Genomic DNA, 17,859 nt, shown 5'->3' with positions numbered 1-17,859 from the left:
CTTCAATTTCTTTTTTCTGGGACTTAAAAGTTCTTGTAATACAGGTCATTTGCTTGCTTAGAGTTAATACAAGGTATTTTATATTATTTGTGGCTATTTTAAAGGGTGATACTTCTCTGATTTTTTTTCTCAGCCCATTTGTCTTTTGTATATAGGAGGGCTACTGAGTTTTTTGAGTTAATCTTGTATCCTACCACATTACTGAAAGGGTTTATCAGCTGTAGGAGTTCCTTGGTCAAATTTTTGTGATCACTTATGTCACTATGTATATTATGTCATCTGCAAATAGTGAAAGTTTGACTTCTTCCTTTCCAATTTGTACCCACTTGATCTCCTTCTGTTGTCTTATTGCTGTAGCTAGAACTTCAAGTACTATATTGAATAAATATGGAGAGAATGGACAACCTTGTCTTGTTCCTGATTTTAGTGGAATTACTTTGAGTTTCTCTCCATTTAATTTGATATTGGCTGTTGGCTTGCTGTAAATTGCCTTTATTATGTTTAGGTATGTTCCCTGTATTCCTGATCTCTCCAAGACCTATATCATGACAGGGTTTTGGATTTTGTCAAAGGCTTTTTCAGCATTTAATGAAATGAGCATGTGGTTTTTTCTTTGAGTTTGTTTATATGGTATATTACTTTGACGGACTTTTGTATGTTGAACCAAACTTGCATCCCTGCAGTGAAGCCTACTTGATCATGGTGGATAATTTTTTTGATGTGTTCTTGGACTCTGTTTGCCAATATTTTATTGAGTACTTTTGCATCAGTGTTCATGAGGGAGATTGGTCTATAATTATCTTTCTTTGTTGCATCTTCATTTGAATTGGGAATTTGAGTAACTGTAGTTTCATAGAGGGAGTTTGGAAATGTTCCTTCTGTTTCTATTGTGTGGAATAATTTAAAGAGTATTGGTATGAATCCTTTCGTCATTCTGAGGGCTTTTGTCTTAGGAGGCTTTTTTTTTTTTTAAGTCTAATTTATCTTGGCAATAATCTTTTTCGTCTCCTGTAGCCTCTCTATGGCCTCCTCAGGCCCAATCTGGGGCTCAGCACTGGGGGAGAAGGAGGGCTCCAGCTCCCCATTGTGTGGAGGAGGAGACTAGGGTGAAGCTGGGGTGGGAGGAGATGATACCACTGACAGAGCATCTCCAGGACTGTTCTCTTTTACCTTTAGACCTCTTAGGGCAGAGGCTGAGAGTCCCTGAGCCATCAGCAGCTCCCAAAAATGCACCACCTCCTTCTGCAGCTCTCGGGTAAGCCAGGCATTGGGGCATCTTGCCCTGTGGTCAGTGTAGCCATGATTCAGGCAGAGATGTTGTGGTGCCTTGTATGTAATCTTCTTTGGAGACCTTGGGTTACTGCTAGGATCTGGAAGCCTGTCTGATATAATAAGCTTTTAGATCAATATTTAAATGCCATATTCTGCAGATCTCTGAAGTATGAGGGTTGTCCAAGTGTATATGAATAGACAAACTTTGATTCTAGTTACTTGTTTCAAGCTCAACCATGAAAATATATGCAAGGGACTGAGTAAATAAGTAAACATATCCCTGTAATATTATATCAGTATTTATTTACCCTGATTATAATTAAAAAAAAACTCGATTATTTATGTTCTTTAATAGTATATAATAAGTATCCTAAAAACAATGCTTTTAAGTTGAAGCTCTTCTAGCATCAAATATGGGTTCAGTAAAGAAACCAAAATAAAATATCAATATAAAACATATATATGTATCATTTTATCTAAATAACTTGAGCTTAACAAACTTAGCAAATACAAGGAGGCTAGACAACATTTTTAAGTCATTGGTTTTTAACTATAAAAACTGTTTTTAAAATATTAAGATCTCTCAAATGTCTTTTGTAATATCAGCAATAAAATATTATTATAAATTTTTTTCTTTAAGGGGGAGAAAACATGGCATAAATTACAAAGTTTAGCTGCCAGAGAATGGTATATTCCTGTGCAAAAAAAGCATTTAGGTGCAGCTTTAATATTTATCAAATATCTTATTTATTAAACATATGTTGTTATCTTGTTTACATTTTTAAGCCACATACTTGTACATATACATATATAAGCAGTTTACAGAATCATTAGTCATTTTTAAGATGAAAACCCACCAGAATTAAATTTAGTATTTGCAGGTATAAGAAGCCATAACAAACAGTTTATATTTTTCTGACCTTTTATAACCTTTTATGTACCCTCAGTCCACTTCTTTGATCCTTTAAACATTTATTTTAGACAAATTTTTTTTCTTTAAAAAAAAAACAGAAATTCTTACCAAAATCTTTTTTGTGATTTTCTTTAGTAATCAAGAATATATTGTAAAGTTGCAATATTTTAAACAAGAACAGAAATACATGCATATATCATAACAAGAATAACTCTGAATTTGCATCAGCACTATATCATAAACAAGAAACTGTTGGTTAAACTTATAACATAGCCATGGGAGCTTATCAATCATAGGCAGTGACATTTTATTCTTGGAGCCAGGCCTTTATAACTTATTTTAATAGCTTGCATTTTATATAAAATCTTTATATCTTAGACCCTATATAAATTTTATTTAAATCTTATAATTTATTTAAACTTTAAAGTTAAACTTTAAAGTTTCATATTTTTATATCTCTAACTATTTATTTAGACCCAAAATATCATATATTTAAACCCTCATGACATGTTTAAGCCTTTAAATTTTTATATCTTAAACTGTTTACTCAAACCAAAAATCATTTATTTAAACTTTTATCTTAACCAACAATAATTTGAAACCAATTTTCTTAAATGATGGCAAGTATTTGTAACACATTGAACTCAAATGACCAAAACCCATGTAAATTTTTATTTTTCCTGTGGAAACAAAAGCATAATTTTCCTAGTATCTGAACTGGTAACATTTTTTTAAGCAATATCAGGACAGAGAAGGGTTAACAAGAGAAATTCCTGGCTGGCAGAAGAGACCTTGAAGGGAGGGGGAGCAGTGGTCAGAAAGTATGTCCTTGGCTGCCAGTGTTCCTGAAAAAAAAAGTTTTTGTTAACTCCTCTGACTGAAGTCAGATTCTCTGTTCAATGTTCACACAGTTTTGTCAATTGCAGGCAGTCCCCATCGCTCTGCCCAGAGCTCTCATCTTAGCCCGCCTGTATGGAGAGCATGCACCCCCACCCTTGTGAGAGCAGCCAGCTGGCTGCAGTCCTGATAGCAAGAGAGCTAGGGAGGGAGGGAGGTGGCCCTCACTGTGCCTCTCTCTCCTTTTCCCCAGGAAAATAAAAGAGGTGAGTAGCAGAAACAGATGACACTTACACAGACAATTCAAGTACCAGCACATCAGCACTGAGATGATGATGGCCTCACTCACAGCTAGCAAGCCCCTCGATTGTGGCTTGCACATCCCTCCAGTGGGCTAGGCAAAGATCTAGTGGAGAAGAAGGGGACTATCCCATAGCGTCAGTCACAGTCAAGTCAACAATGAGAACAGTTAACATACTACACACAAGACAAAGGGCACACGAAAAAAAACTTTGCCTCAACGACACAACCAACAAAGCTCCAAGAACAATGACAGCCTGATGTGCTCTGGGGAGAGTGACCCTCCAGGCTCAATCACAGCAAAAACAATCCAGATTTCTGTACTTGATCAAACAGACATCAGGGGGCTTTCACATCCCTGTCAGTCAGACATGCACCTTTTTTTCTTCGAAGAGAAACAGAATGTAAAGTAACAATGACCACAATAAAACATACAAAAAACCCCCACAAAATGGCTCTAACAATTTCCCAGGACAAAATACAAAGTGGCACTTCCTCCCACCATGGGGGAAGGTACCCAAAGATGCTCCTCTCCTGAGCACTACCTGGAGGAGACTCCTAAAACCAAATGGTCACCTCTGAGGTGGCCCCAAGTTGCTCGGGACTAGGGGGTCCCTTGCCCAAATCAGGGAATGAGACGTCTCTCTTTCCTTCCCAGGATCACTGTCCGGACACGTCTGTCCCAGTGAGAGCCTGCAAAGTACAAATCGAGCCTGCAAAGTACAAATCAGTCGACTGGCACAAAACATAATGAGACAAGACAGAGACAGAGACAAGGCAGAGAGCGCTCTTACGGGTAGATGTCAATAAACCTCAGAACCCTTGAGGGTTCCGGTGGGGTCTCTGGGGTTTCCCGGCCCATGCACCAAATGTTATGCCCAGATTGTGAGCCCCCAAAGAGACCACCGAAGACCTTGGATGTCCAGAATGCAACAGCAAGGTTTATTCTGCAGATACAAGTCTAGACAGGGACTCATTCCTACACCCAATACAGTGAGGCAGGGAGGAGCCGTATATTCACTTTCATTCATCTCTAGGAAGTCTTTAATTTTTTTCTTTATTTCTTTCTTGACCCATTGGTGATTCATTTCATCATCATTCAGTTTCTATGAAATTGTAGGCTTTCTGTAATTTTTGTTGTTGTTGAAATCTAGCATTAAACCATGGTGATCTGATATTATACAGGAGGTTATTCCCTTTTTTATAAATCTGTTGAGATTTTCTTTGTGGAAGAGTATGTGGTTGATTTTAGAGAAGGTTCCATAGGGTGCTGAGAAGAAGGTATATTCTTTTGTTTTAGGGTGGAATGTTCTGTAGATATCTATTAAGTCCACTTGGTCATAACATCAGTTAAACCCCCTTTTTCTCTGTTTCAATTTGGCAGATCCGTCCAAAGGTGAAAGTGGGGTGTTGAAGTCTCCCACTATTAATGTGTGGGTTTTTATGTATTATTTAAGCTTTAGTAATGTTTTTTTTACATATGTGGATGCCCTTGTGTTTAGGGCATAACTGTTCAGAATTGAAACTTCATCTTGGTGGATCTTTTCTGTGATGAGTATGTAATGTTCTTCTTGGTCTCTTTTGATTGATTTTAGTTTGAAGTCTACTTTTGTGGATATTAGGATAGCTACACTAGCTTGCTTCTGAAGACCAATTGATTGGAAAGACTTTTCCCAACCTTTAATTCTGAGTTAGTGTCTATCTTTGAAATTGAAGTGTTTCTTGTATGCAGCAGAAAGATGGGTCTTGTTTTTGGATCCATTCTGTTAGCCTGTGTCTTTTTATAGGTAAATTAAGTCCACTGATATTAAGGGATATTAAGGTCCAGTGATTGTTAATTCCTGTTATCTTTTGGTGATAATGTGTGTATATTTCTCTTCTTTGAGATTTAATGCTGTGAGGTTATGTATTGCCTGAGTTTTCGTGGGTTTATCTTATTTCTTTAGGTTAGAATTTTCCTAACAGTGCTTTCTATAAGGATGGATTTGTGAATAGGTATTGTTTAAATCTTGTTTTGTCTTGGAATGTCTTGTTCACTCCATCAATGATGATTGAAAGTTTTGCTGGGGATATTATTCTAGGCTGGCATCCATGGTCTCTTAGTGTCTGCATTACATCTGCCCAGATCCTTCTGGCTTTCAGAGTCTCCATTGAGAAGTTGGGTTTTATTCTGATGGGTTTGCCTTTATAAGTCACTTGGCCTTTTTCCTTTCCTGCTTTTAATATGCTTTCTTTATTCTGTAGGTTTTGTTGTTTAATTATTATATTGTAAGTGGACATTTTTTTGGGGGGTCTACTCTTATGTTCTATAGGCTTCTTTTATCTTCATAGGCATTTCCTTTCTTTAAGTTGGGAAAGTTTCCTTTTATGATCTTGTTGAATGTATTTTCTGTGCCTTTTTTGGTGTTCTTCTTCTTCTATCCCTATTATTCTTAGATTTGGCCTTTTCATGGTGTCCTAGATTTCCTGGACATTTTGCGTTATGGCTTTTTTGGCTTTGGTATTTTCTTTGACTGATGAATCTATTTCATTTATTGTATCCTTTACACCAGAGAATCTCTCTTTCATCTCTTGTATTGTGTTAGTTAGGCTTACATCTGTGTTCCCTGTTCATTTACTCAGGTTTTCTATTTCCAGCATTCCCTCTGTTTGTCTCTTCTTCATTGTTTTTATTTCCCTTTTCAGGTCTTCAACTATTTGCCTCACCTATTTAATTGATTTTTCATGGTTTTCTTCTGCTTTGTTTGTCCTTTCCTCTAGTTTTTTAAAATAGCATTCTTCCTACTTTTGTTTGTCTGTTCCTCCATTTTATTTTTGATTTCTTCTTTATAAGCCTCTAGCATCTTCATGATGTTATTCATAAGGTTGCTTTCTTCTGCTTCTTCCATTTTGTCATGTTCAGGTCTAGCTGTTGAAGGAGGGCTAGGTTCTGGTGATGCTGTATTTTTCTTTATTTTGTTGTATGTACTTCTGCCTTGATGTCTGCCCATCTCCTTGTGGGTTTGTTTTTGGTCTTATCAGTGCTCTTGGTCCAGAACAGAGCTGACAGATGTAGAAAGCCTCTCTCTGATCCAGATGGAAGCTCTATGCTGGATGGGAGCTGGGGTGTTGCTGGAGGGCTTCTCTCCAGGTTCCACCAAGCCCTGCAGTCCCAAAATCCATGTATAAAATAATCACTCAGATGCTTATATTACTTATAAAATCTATGGCCATGGCAGGCTTCTTGCTAACTATTCTTATATCTTAAATTAACCCATTTCTATAAATCTATACCTTGCCACATGGCTTGTGGCTTACTGGCATCTTAACATGCTGCTTGTCCTGGCGCTGGCTGGCAGTGTCTCTCCCTCCTGCTTCCTGTTTCCCCAATTCTCCTCTCTCCTTGTCCCAACTATACTTCCTGCCTGGTCACTGGCCATCAGTGTTTTATTTATATAGAGCGATATCCACAGCACTTCCCCTTTTCTTCTTTTTTTTTTTAAAAAGGAAGGTTTTAACTTTAACATAGTAAAATTACATATAACAAAACAATTATTGAGCAAGAATTACAGTTACAATATTAAAGAAGATGTCATATCTATCTTATATTTGTGAGTTTAAGGTTTTATATCTAACTTATCTTTTATCATAACTGAGGAAATTACAACTATGTAGTCTTCAACGACATCAAAGACCTCAGAAGGATATAATATTACCTGAGAAATGGGAGAAGGATGTACGTAACTTTCAGGAGTCTTGCAGGGTAGACAGAGACAGCTGACAGCCTGGACAGTCACCTAATGTTCCTTTGTAAAGTTGGGGCATCTGTCTTCAGCTCACAGGGCTAGAGACTCTCCGTCATTTTTTTTCAATGTCCTATAGAATGTCTGGCAGTTTTCTATGTGAGGCAGGAACCTAAAGGACCATCTTGTCAAGCAAAGTTCAGTGGTCATCCTTCCATGGATCTTGCATGTCCAGTAGATCACGCAGTTGAGGCAAGAACAGTTTCTTGCCCAAATGGCTATCTTTGCCAAGGTGAAAATAAACTCCATATGGAGTGTCTTCGATGCCCATCCTCCTCTCCCAAGTAAATCCAGTGCTGTCAGGAGCAGACATGTCTCACTGTTCAGAACATCTAAATTTTTAAAACATTTTAAATGCCGTATTCTGTAGGTCTTTGAAGTGTTTGAAGACTACCTATCTATCTGAAATATATCTATGTATATCTAGAAGACTTAACTAACATGGCTATAAATATGATTATCATAGATGACTAATTGTTAATCTATTTCTTAATTATCAATTACAATTTTAAATGAGTTACATAAACATAATACCTCAAACAAGAATAGAAATATATATACAGTATAATAAAATTAACTTTAAGTGTGTATCAATAAACTAAAATCTGTACCAATGTAAAACATTTTAAATAAGTTGTTCTTTAAAAGTAGGTTCATTAATCTACCCCTTTTCTTATCATCTCTATGTCCTGTATATCTATATCATATTCCCTTTTCTTTTTTAGAAAGAGATCACATTTATAATCAACCTGTTTTAAATAAAAATATTGGTTATCCTCTGTCCCACACCAGAGGGCTCTTCTGATTTGGGACACAAGAATCTCTTAACCATTTTTTTAAAGCAATATGTCTGGGTTTAGAGGGGGAGTAAGCCAATTCCACCTCTAAAGCCAGCTTGGTATATTTGGGAATTTGAGTGTAGCATCTCTTACTACTTCCTGCTGGAGGGAGGTGTTGTATCTTATGGGGATGCAAAGAAAATTTTAGGCTTATGAGGTAGATCATGAGGCTGTATTGTGTGAGCCAGTTGCCAGGAAACCATACTGAATGTTAGATTATCTGGGCCATGGTGACATCGGAGAGCTTTCGGGAGGTCTTGCCTGGTGAAACCTGATGTATCTTAATCTGGAACAAATCCATAGCCTCTGGCTTTCTATGGAAACAAAAGCAGAACCTCTTTTCCAAAGCAACATATCCTTATATCCAAATTTTGATGTCAAGGTACCTTTAAAATATACATATAGGATTAATTCAACATCTTTTTCAATCAAATGTTTTTTGCAGTTAAAAATCCCAAAAGACAACACAATTCAGATTCTCTGTGTAATATTCATCTTTACGTGACTTTTTTTATATTAAATTATCTTTTTTTGTCTCTTTCAAGCCTACATATATTTTACATAAATTGTAAACTATTTTATCTGAATCAGTCTTATTGTGAGCCTATTGCTTTCAACTGCAGCATTCTAAGACTGAAATTGTGCTATGGCTTCTGGCTCTGCCCACTTCAGCTTCCCAACATGGAGGTGATACATTTTCTGCCAGTTCTGTGAGCCATCAAGTCTCAGAAATAGTGGATCTATGCTTTTATCAAAACAGCATGTAGCCCAGAAACCTCTTTTTTTTTTAATACTAGTAAAGACTAAATCTACCACACAGCATAATGTACCACTGGCAGATGCCTCATTCTTGCCATACAGCTGGTTATATGCACATGCCAGGAACTCGCCAGTGTTCAAACCCAGCTAGTGTTCAAACTAGCTGCCAGTATGAGACATGAAGCAGGAACCTAGTTTGGGCTCTGTTTAGAATTGTTTATTAAATATTGTCAGGTTTAAGGTGGAAACTCGAGCCATTGGGTGCCATTTGTTGCTGGAAGGCTTCTCTCCAGGTTCCACCAGGCCCCACAATCCCACAATCCACGTATAAAATAATCACTCAAATGCTTATATTACTTATAAACTGTATGGCCATGGCAGGCTTCTTGCTAACTGTTCTTATATTTTAAATTAACCCATTTCTATAAATCTATACCTTTCCACGTGGCTCATAGCTTACTGGCATCTATATGTGCTGCTTGTCATGGTGGCGACTGGCAGTGTCTCTTGCTTCAACCTTCCACTTCCCAGAATTCTCTTCTCTGCTTGTCCTGCCTATACTTCCTGCCTGGCTATTGGCCAACCAGCATTTTATTTATACAGAGCTATCCACAGCAGAAGCTTTTCAGTTTCATGAGGTCTCATTTGTCAATTTTTTATCTTAGTGCCTGTGTCAATTCAGTCCTGTTCAGAAAGTCTTCCCCATACTAATGAGTTCAAGGCAATTCCCACATTCTCTGTTGTGGTATTTGATCCAACTGGACTTGAATTTTTTGCAGTGTGACAAATATGGATTTATTAGAATACTTTTATATATAGCCATCTAGTTAGACCTGCATCATTTGTTGAAGATGCTATCATCTTTCCAGTATGTATTTCTGGGTTATTTATAAAAAATCAGGTGCCCCCCAGAGGTGAGTACCCGGGTCCAACCCAGACCCCATCCCTGGGCACCAGCCACTCCGGGAAGACCTACCCAACTTGGCACCAGGTTCTGGCCAGCGGGCAGCTCCCCTTCTAATTCCACTGCGAGGGATCCCCTTTTCCAAGCCACCCGGCAGACCCTGCAATCTCCGCGCCCTGCCCCCATGCCCATCTGCCCGAGACCCCAGCCACTTCCTGAGATTTAGAGACCGGCCCCCAGCTCCCAGCCTGTCCCCGACTGCCATTCTGGACCAGAGCTTGCCCCCAACTTCCCTTCTGGACCAGAGAGTTGGACAAGAGACTCCCTTTTGGACAAGAGAGAGAGTCTTCCCAAATCTGTCAGCTCTTTCTGAAACAAGTACACTGATAAGACCAAGAAGGAACCACAAGGAGATGGGCAGACGTCAAGGCAGAAGTACATACAACAAAATGAAGAGCAATACAGCATCACCAGAACCTAGCCCGCCTCCAACATCTAGACCTGAACACCAAAAATTGGAAGAAGAAGAAGAAGAAGAAGAAAGTAGCCTTATGAGTAACTTCATGAAGGAGGTAGAGGCTTGTGTAGAGGAAAAGAAAAGAAAATTGGAAGAGCACTGTAAACAACTAGAGGAAAGGGCAAACAAATTAGAAGAAAACAATAAAGTCCTGGAAGAAAACAATAAAGCACTAAAAGAAAACCATGAAAAAGCAATGAAACAAACAAAGGAAACAGTCCAAGAACTGAAAAGGGAAATTGAAAAAATAAAGAAGACACAACAGAGGGAATGCTGGAAATAGAAAACCTGAGTAAAAGATCAGGAACTTCAGATGCAAGTATAACCAACAGAATGCAAGAGGTGGAAGAGAGGATCTCTGGCATTGAAGAAACAGTAGAAGAAATAGTTTCATCAGTCGAAGGAAACATTAAAGCCAACAAAGTCATGAACCAAAATATCCAAGAAATCTGGGACACCATGAAAAGACCAAACCTACGAATTATAGGGATAGAAGAAGGTGAAGAATACCAACTCAAAGGCACAGAAAATATATTCAACAAAATTATAGAAGAAAACTTTCCCAACTTAAAGAAGGAAATGCCTATGAAGATACAAGAACACCAAACAGACTAGACCCCCCAAAAAAGTCCCCTCGACACATAATAATTAAACAACTAAATGTACAGAATAAAGAAAGAATATTAAGAGCAGCCAAGGAAAAAGGCCAAGTGACCGATAAAGGTAAGCCCATCAGAATAACACCTGATTTCTCAATGGAGACTTTGAAAGCCAGAAGGACCTGGTCAGATGTAATGCAGACACTAAGAGACCATGGATGTCAGCCCAGACTAATATACCCAGCAAAACTTTCAATCATCATAGACGGAAGGAACAAGACATTCGAAGACAAAGTGAGATTTAAACAATACCTATCCACAAACCCAGCCCTACAGAAAGCACTAGAAGGAAAATTCCAACCAAAGGAAGTCAGATACATACTCGAAAACACAGGCAATAGATAAAGCCACAACAGTAAACCCCAAAGAAGGGAAGTACACACACACTACCACCAAAAATAACAGGAATGAACAATCACTGGTCATTAATATCCCTTAATATCAACGGACTTAATTCACCTATAAAAAGACATAGACTTACAGAATGGATATGAAAGCAGAACCCAACTTTCTGCTGCATACAAGAAACACATCTCAAATTCAAAGACAGACACTACCTAAGAATAAAAGGCTGGGAAAAGACTTTCCAATCAAATAGTCTTAAGAAACAAGCAGGGGTAGCCATCCTGATATCCAACAAAATAGACTTCAAAATAAAATCAATCAAAAGAGATCAAGAAGGACATTACATATTCATCACAGGAAAGATCCACCAAGATGAAGTTTCAATTCTGAACATTTATGCCCCAAACACAAGGGCACCCACATATGTAAAAGAAACATCACTAAAGCTTAAACCACATACAAAACCCCACACATTAATAGTGGGAGATCTCAACACCCCACTTTCTCCACTGGACAGATCTCCCAAATCGAAACTTAACAGAGAAATAAAGGACTTAACTGATGTCATGACCCAATTGGACCTAATAGATATCTACAGAACATTCCATCCTAACAAGAAACAATATACATTCTTCTCAGCACCCCATGGAACTCTCTCTAAAATCGACCACATACTTGGCCACAAAGCAAATCTCAACAGATACAAAACAATTAGAATAACCTCCTGTGTTTTATCAGACCACCATGGTTTAAAGTTAGATTTCAACAACAACAAAAACTACAGAAAGCCTACAATCTCATGGAAACTGAATAATGCTCAACTGAATTACCAATGGGTTAAGGAAGAAATAAAGAAAGAAATTAAAGACTTCCTAGAGATCAATGAAAATGAAGACACCACATACCCAAACTTATGGGACACTATAAAAGCAGTGCTAAGAAGGAAATTCATAGCACTAAATGCCCACATAAAGAAGTTGGAGAAATCTCACACTAGTGACTTAACAACACACCTGAAAGCCCTAGAACAAGAAGAAGCAAAGTTTCCCAGGAAGAATAGAAGCCAGGAAATTATCAAAGTGAGAGGTGAAATTAATAAATTAGAAACTAAGAGAATAATACAAAAAATTAATGAAACAAAGAGTTGGTTCTTTGAGAAAATCAGCAAGATAGACAAGCCCTTATCCAAACTAACCAAAAGACAGAGAGAGAGAATCCAAATCAACAAAATCAGAAATGAAAAGGGGGACATAACAACAGACATTGAGGAAATCCAGAGAATTATAAGGTCGTATTTCAAAAACCTCTACTCCACAAAACTGGAAAACCTAAAAGAAATGGACATTTTTCTGGATAGGTACCACATACCTAAGTTAAATCAAGACCAGATAAACTATTTAAATAGCCCAATAACCCCTAAGGAAATAGAAACAGTCATTAAAAGTCTCCCAACCAAAAAGAGCCCAGGACCAGATGGTTTCAGCGCAGAATTCTACCAGATCTTCAAAGAAGAGTTAATTCCAATACTCTCTAAATTGTTCCACATAATAGAAACAGAAGGAACATTACCAAACGCCTTCTATGAGGCTACATTTACCCTGATTCCTAAACCAAACAAGGATACAACAAAGAAAGAGAACTACAGACCAATCTCCCTCATGAACATTGATGCAAAAATACTCAATAAAATACTGGCAAACAGACTCCAAGAACACATCAGAACAATTATCCACCATGATCAAGTAGGCTTCATCCCAGGGATGCAAGGGTGGTTCAACATACGAAAGTCCATCAACGTAATAAACCATATAAACAAACTCAAAGAAAAAAACCACATGATCATCTCACTAGATGCAGAAAAGGCATTTGACAAAATCCAACACCCCTTCATGATAAAAGTCTTGGAGCGATCAGGAATACGGGGAACATACCTAAACATAATAAAGGCAATATATAGCAAACCAACAACCAACATCAAATTAAATGGAGAGAAACTCAAAGCAATTCCACTAAAATCAGGAACGAGGCAAGGCTGTCCACTCTCCCCATATTTATTCAATATAGTACTTGAAGTTCTAGCCAGAGCAATAAGAAAACATAAGGAGATTAAGGGGATACAAATTGGAAAGGAAGAAGTCAAGCTTTCCCTATTTGCAGATGACATGATAGTATACTTGAGTGACCACAAAGATTCCACCCAGGAATTGATAAAGCTTATAAACACCTTCAGCAACATAGCAGGATACAAGATCAACTCAAAAAAATCAGTAGCCCTCCTATATACAATGGACAAAGAAGCTGAGAAGACAATTATAGATACATCACCCTTTACAATAGCCAAAAATGACATAAAATACCTTGGGGTAACACTAACAAAGCAAGTGAAGGACCTATATGACAAGAACTTTAAGTCCCTGAAAAAAAAAATTGAAGAAGATGTCAGAAAATGGAAAGATCTCCCATGCTCATGGATAGGCAGGGTTAACATAGTAAAAATGGCAATCTTACCAAAAGCAATCTACAGATTCAATGCAATCCCCATCAAAATACCAACACAATTCTTCACAGACCTGGAAAGAATAATACTTAACTTCATATGGAAAAACAAAAAACCCAGGATAGCTAAAAGAAACCTGTACAATAAAACAACTTCTGACACACAATCCCTGACTTCAAGCTCTACTACAGAGCTACAGTAATAAAAACAGCTTGGTATTGGCATAAAAACCGACATGTGGATCAATGGAATCAAATTGAAGACCCTGACATTAACCCATACACCTATGGACATATAATTTTTGACAAAGAAGCCAAAAGTGTACAGTGGAAAAAAGAAAGCATCTTCAACAAATGGTGCTGGCATAACTGGATATCAACGTGTAGAAGGCTGCAAATAGATCCATATCTGTCTCTGTGCACAAAACTTAAGTCCAAGTGGATCAAAGACCTCAACATAAATCCAGCTACTCTGAACCTGTTAGAAGAGAAAGTAGGAAGTAGTCTTGAACACATTGGCATAGGAGATCACTTCCTAAATCTAACACCAGTAGCACAGACACTGAGAGAAACAATCAATCAGTGGGACCTCTTGAAACTGAGAAGCTTTTGTAGAGCAAAGGATATGGTCAACAAGGCAAAGCGACAGCCTACAGAATGGGAAAAGATCTTCACCAACCCCACATGTGACAGAGGACTGATATCCAGAATATATAAGGAATTGAAGAAATTAGACATCAAAACGACCAACAGTCCAATTGAGAAATGGGCTTTAGAACTAAACAGAGAATTCTCAACAGAGGAAACCCAAATGGCTGAAAGACATTTAAGGAATTGCTCAACATCCCTAATCATCAGGGAAATGCAAATCAAAACAGCTCTGAGATACCACCTTACGCCTGTCAGAGTGGCTAAGATCAAAAACACTGAAGACACTTTATGCTGGAGAGGATGTGGAACTAGGGGAACTCTCCTCCACTGCTGGTGGGAATGCAAGCTTGTACAACCACTTTGGGAATCAATATGGTGCTTTCTCAGAAAATTGGGAATCAATCTCTCCCAAGATCCAGCTATACCACTTTTGGGCATATACCCAAGAAATGCTCAATCATACCACAAGAGCACTTGCTCAGCTATGTTCATATCAGCATTGTCTGTAATAGCCAAAACCTGGAAACAACCTAGATGCCCTTCAACTGAAGAATGGATAAATAAATTGTGGCACATATACACAATGGAATACTACTCAGCAGAGAAAAACAATGACATCATGAGGTTTACAGACAAATGGATCGATCTAGAAAAAATCATCCTGAGTGAGGTGACCCAGACTCAGAAAGACAAATATGGTATGTACTCACTCATAGGAAGATGCTAGATGTGGAACAAGGATGACTGGACTGCTACTCACATCACCAGTGAGGCTACCTGGAAAACGAGACCCCAAAAAAAACACGGAGAAATGGATGAGATCTACATGAACAGCCTGGCCCTGAGTGGGAACAATGAAGGGCAACGGTCGAGGTAAAGAGAGTGGGAGATCCTAGCTGGATCAAGAAAAGAGAGGGAGAACAAGGAATAGGAGACCATGGTAAATGAAGACCATATGAGAAGGGGAGGAAGCAGAGAGCTAGGGTGGCCCACGGAGATCCACAAAGATACCCCCACAAAAGACTGCTGGCAATGTTCGAGAGACGGCAGGAACTGACCTACTCTGGTGATGGGATGGCCATTCATCCTGTTAGTTGTGCCATAAACCCCATCCAAGGAAGGTCTGAGGAATCTGGATGCAGACATCCACGGTTGGGCCCCTGGTGGAGCACTGGGAGTCTAATTAGTGAGAAAGAAGAGGGTTTATATGAGCGAGAATTGTTGAGATCAAGGTTGGAAAAAGCACAGGGACAAATAGCCAAATGAATGGAAGCACAGGATCTATGAACCAAAGGCTGAGGGGCCCCCAACTGGATCAGGCCCCCTGAACGGGTGAGACAGTCATTTGGCTTGATCTGTTTGGGAGGCAGCTGTGTGTTGGTACCGGGTCCTGGGCTAGTTGCATGAGTTGGCTGTTTGAATCCTGGGACCTATGCAGGGACGCTTGGCTAGGTCTGGGAGGGGGGGACTGGAACTGGCTGGACTGAGTCTACCAGGTCGATCCCGGTCCTCGGGGGAGACCTGGATCTGGAGGAGGTGGGAATGGGGGGTGGGGTGGGGGGAGGGGGAGGGGGACGAGAGTGGGAGAACAGGGGAATCTGTGGCTATTATGTTGAACTAAATGATGTTGTAAAATAAATTTACTTTAAAAAAAATCAGGTGCCCACAGGTAAGTTCCATTCTATTTATATTTATCAATATCACTGTTTTATACCAATACTATGCTGTTTTTCCTGTTTGGCTTTGTAGTATAACTTGAAATCAGAAATGGTGAGACCTCCTGTAGTTCTTTTATTGTTGAGGATACTTTTAGTTATCCTGGGCTTTTGTTTTACCATATGAAATTAAGAAATGTCCTTTCAAAATATGTGAAGAATTGTGTTGGTAATTTGATAGATGCTGCATTCAATCTGTAATGTGCTTTAGGTGTGATCACCAATTTTACTATATTGATGCTGCCAAATCACGAATATGGGAGATGCTTCCATCTTCTAATATCTTCTCCAATTTCTTTCTTCAAAAACTCAATGTCTTTATCATACTTTTATTTTTTTTTTTGCTGGCTTGATTACAACTTCCCTAACATATTTTATAGTATTTCAAACTATTGTGAAAGGTGATGTTTCACTGATTTATCAGTCTGTTTTCATTTGTATATTCAAGGACTACTGAATTTTTTAAGTTAATCATATATCGAGCTACTTTCCTGAAAGTGATTATCTGCTGTAGGAAGTTCCTGGTTGAATTATTTTGGTCCCTTATGTATACTAGTATAAAATTTGAAAATAATGATGTTTTGGCTTCTTAGTTTCCAAATTGTATCTTCTTTGTCTCCTTATTTCTCTAGCTAAGATTTCAAGTACTACATTGAATAAATATGGAGAGAGTGAACAACATTGCCTTTTACCTGATTTTAGTGTAATTTCTTTGAGCTTCTCTGCATTTAAATTGCTTTTAGACTTGCTGCAAACTGTCGTCATGATGTTTAGGTATGTTCCTGTATCCCTAATCTTTTTATTTTTATCTATGAGATTATATATTTCCTATATTTTTATGTGTGTAGTTTGAAAGAGACCCTCACCCAGCAGGACGTCCATCCAGGACCATGAATTAGGCAATAGCTACACCCAACCACCAGTTTTCTTAGAGAGATCCTTTATAGTGGGGAAGAAAATTTAATGTGGCTGAATTCTGACTCTGGCAGAAAAATAGTAGCAAATAATCTTGCATGTATAATTTTTAAGAGGAGATGCCAGGGAGGTCTATGTAAGAATGTGGTGGAATTTGATGTTAAATGAGATAGGAAATGAGAGAGAAGGTGAAGGGGACCAGAGGAAGTGGACAGGGGTATTTATCCCAGGTGGTCAAAGAACTGCCTCTGGAAAGAGAAGAGACTAATGTGGCCGGGCTCATAGGCACATGGTAGTTTATAAATGTAAAATCGAAAAATCTGTGTTAGGATGAGGTGTTACTTTTTTTTTGTTCATTTTTATTTTACTAGCGTTGGTGTTTTTGCCTGTATGTATGTTTGTATGAGGGTGTTGGATCCTCTGGAACTGGAGTTACAGACACATGTGAGTTGCTATGTGGGTGACAGGAATTGAACTCGGGTCTTCTGGAAGAGCTGCAAGTGCTCTTAACTGCTGAGCCATCTCTCAAGCCAGGTGTTATGTTTTAATTTGGCATGTTAATTAAATGAGCCAAATTTGGCTTCTGATTGCTGAACTTCAATACTTTCAATAGCTGGACTATGGTAGTCAGCCTTAGAAGCAGGAAGTGGCCAAATAAGGAAATAGGCCTTGGTGGCTAGCTTTAGAAATATAATGTAACAGGTTTTAGCAAGGCAGGGGGAAATCGGGGGAAGGGCAAGGCTGATAGAGTCACATACTTGAGTGTATTTAGTGTTTTTTCATAGTTAATCTCCTTAGGTTGGAGTTTTCCTAATATCACATTCTGTATGGGTGAAATTGTAGATATGTATTCCTTAAATTTGGTTTTATTATGTAATGTTTTATTTACTCCATCTATGGTGATTGAGACAGAATGAGATAGTAAATTTGTCACAATGGGATGAATTGAACTGAC

The sequence above is a fragment of the Peromyscus maniculatus genome, chromosome 11, assembly GCF_049852395.1.
Source record: "Peromyscus maniculatus bairdii isolate BWxNUB_F1_BW_parent chromosome 11, HU_Pman_BW_mat_3.1, whole genome shotgun sequence".
Taxonomy (NCBI): domain Eukaryota; kingdom Metazoa; phylum Chordata; class Mammalia; order Rodentia; family Cricetidae; genus Peromyscus; species Peromyscus maniculatus.
The sequence above is the reverse complement of the archived record's forward strand: the minus strand, read 5'-3'. Positions refer to the sequence as shown.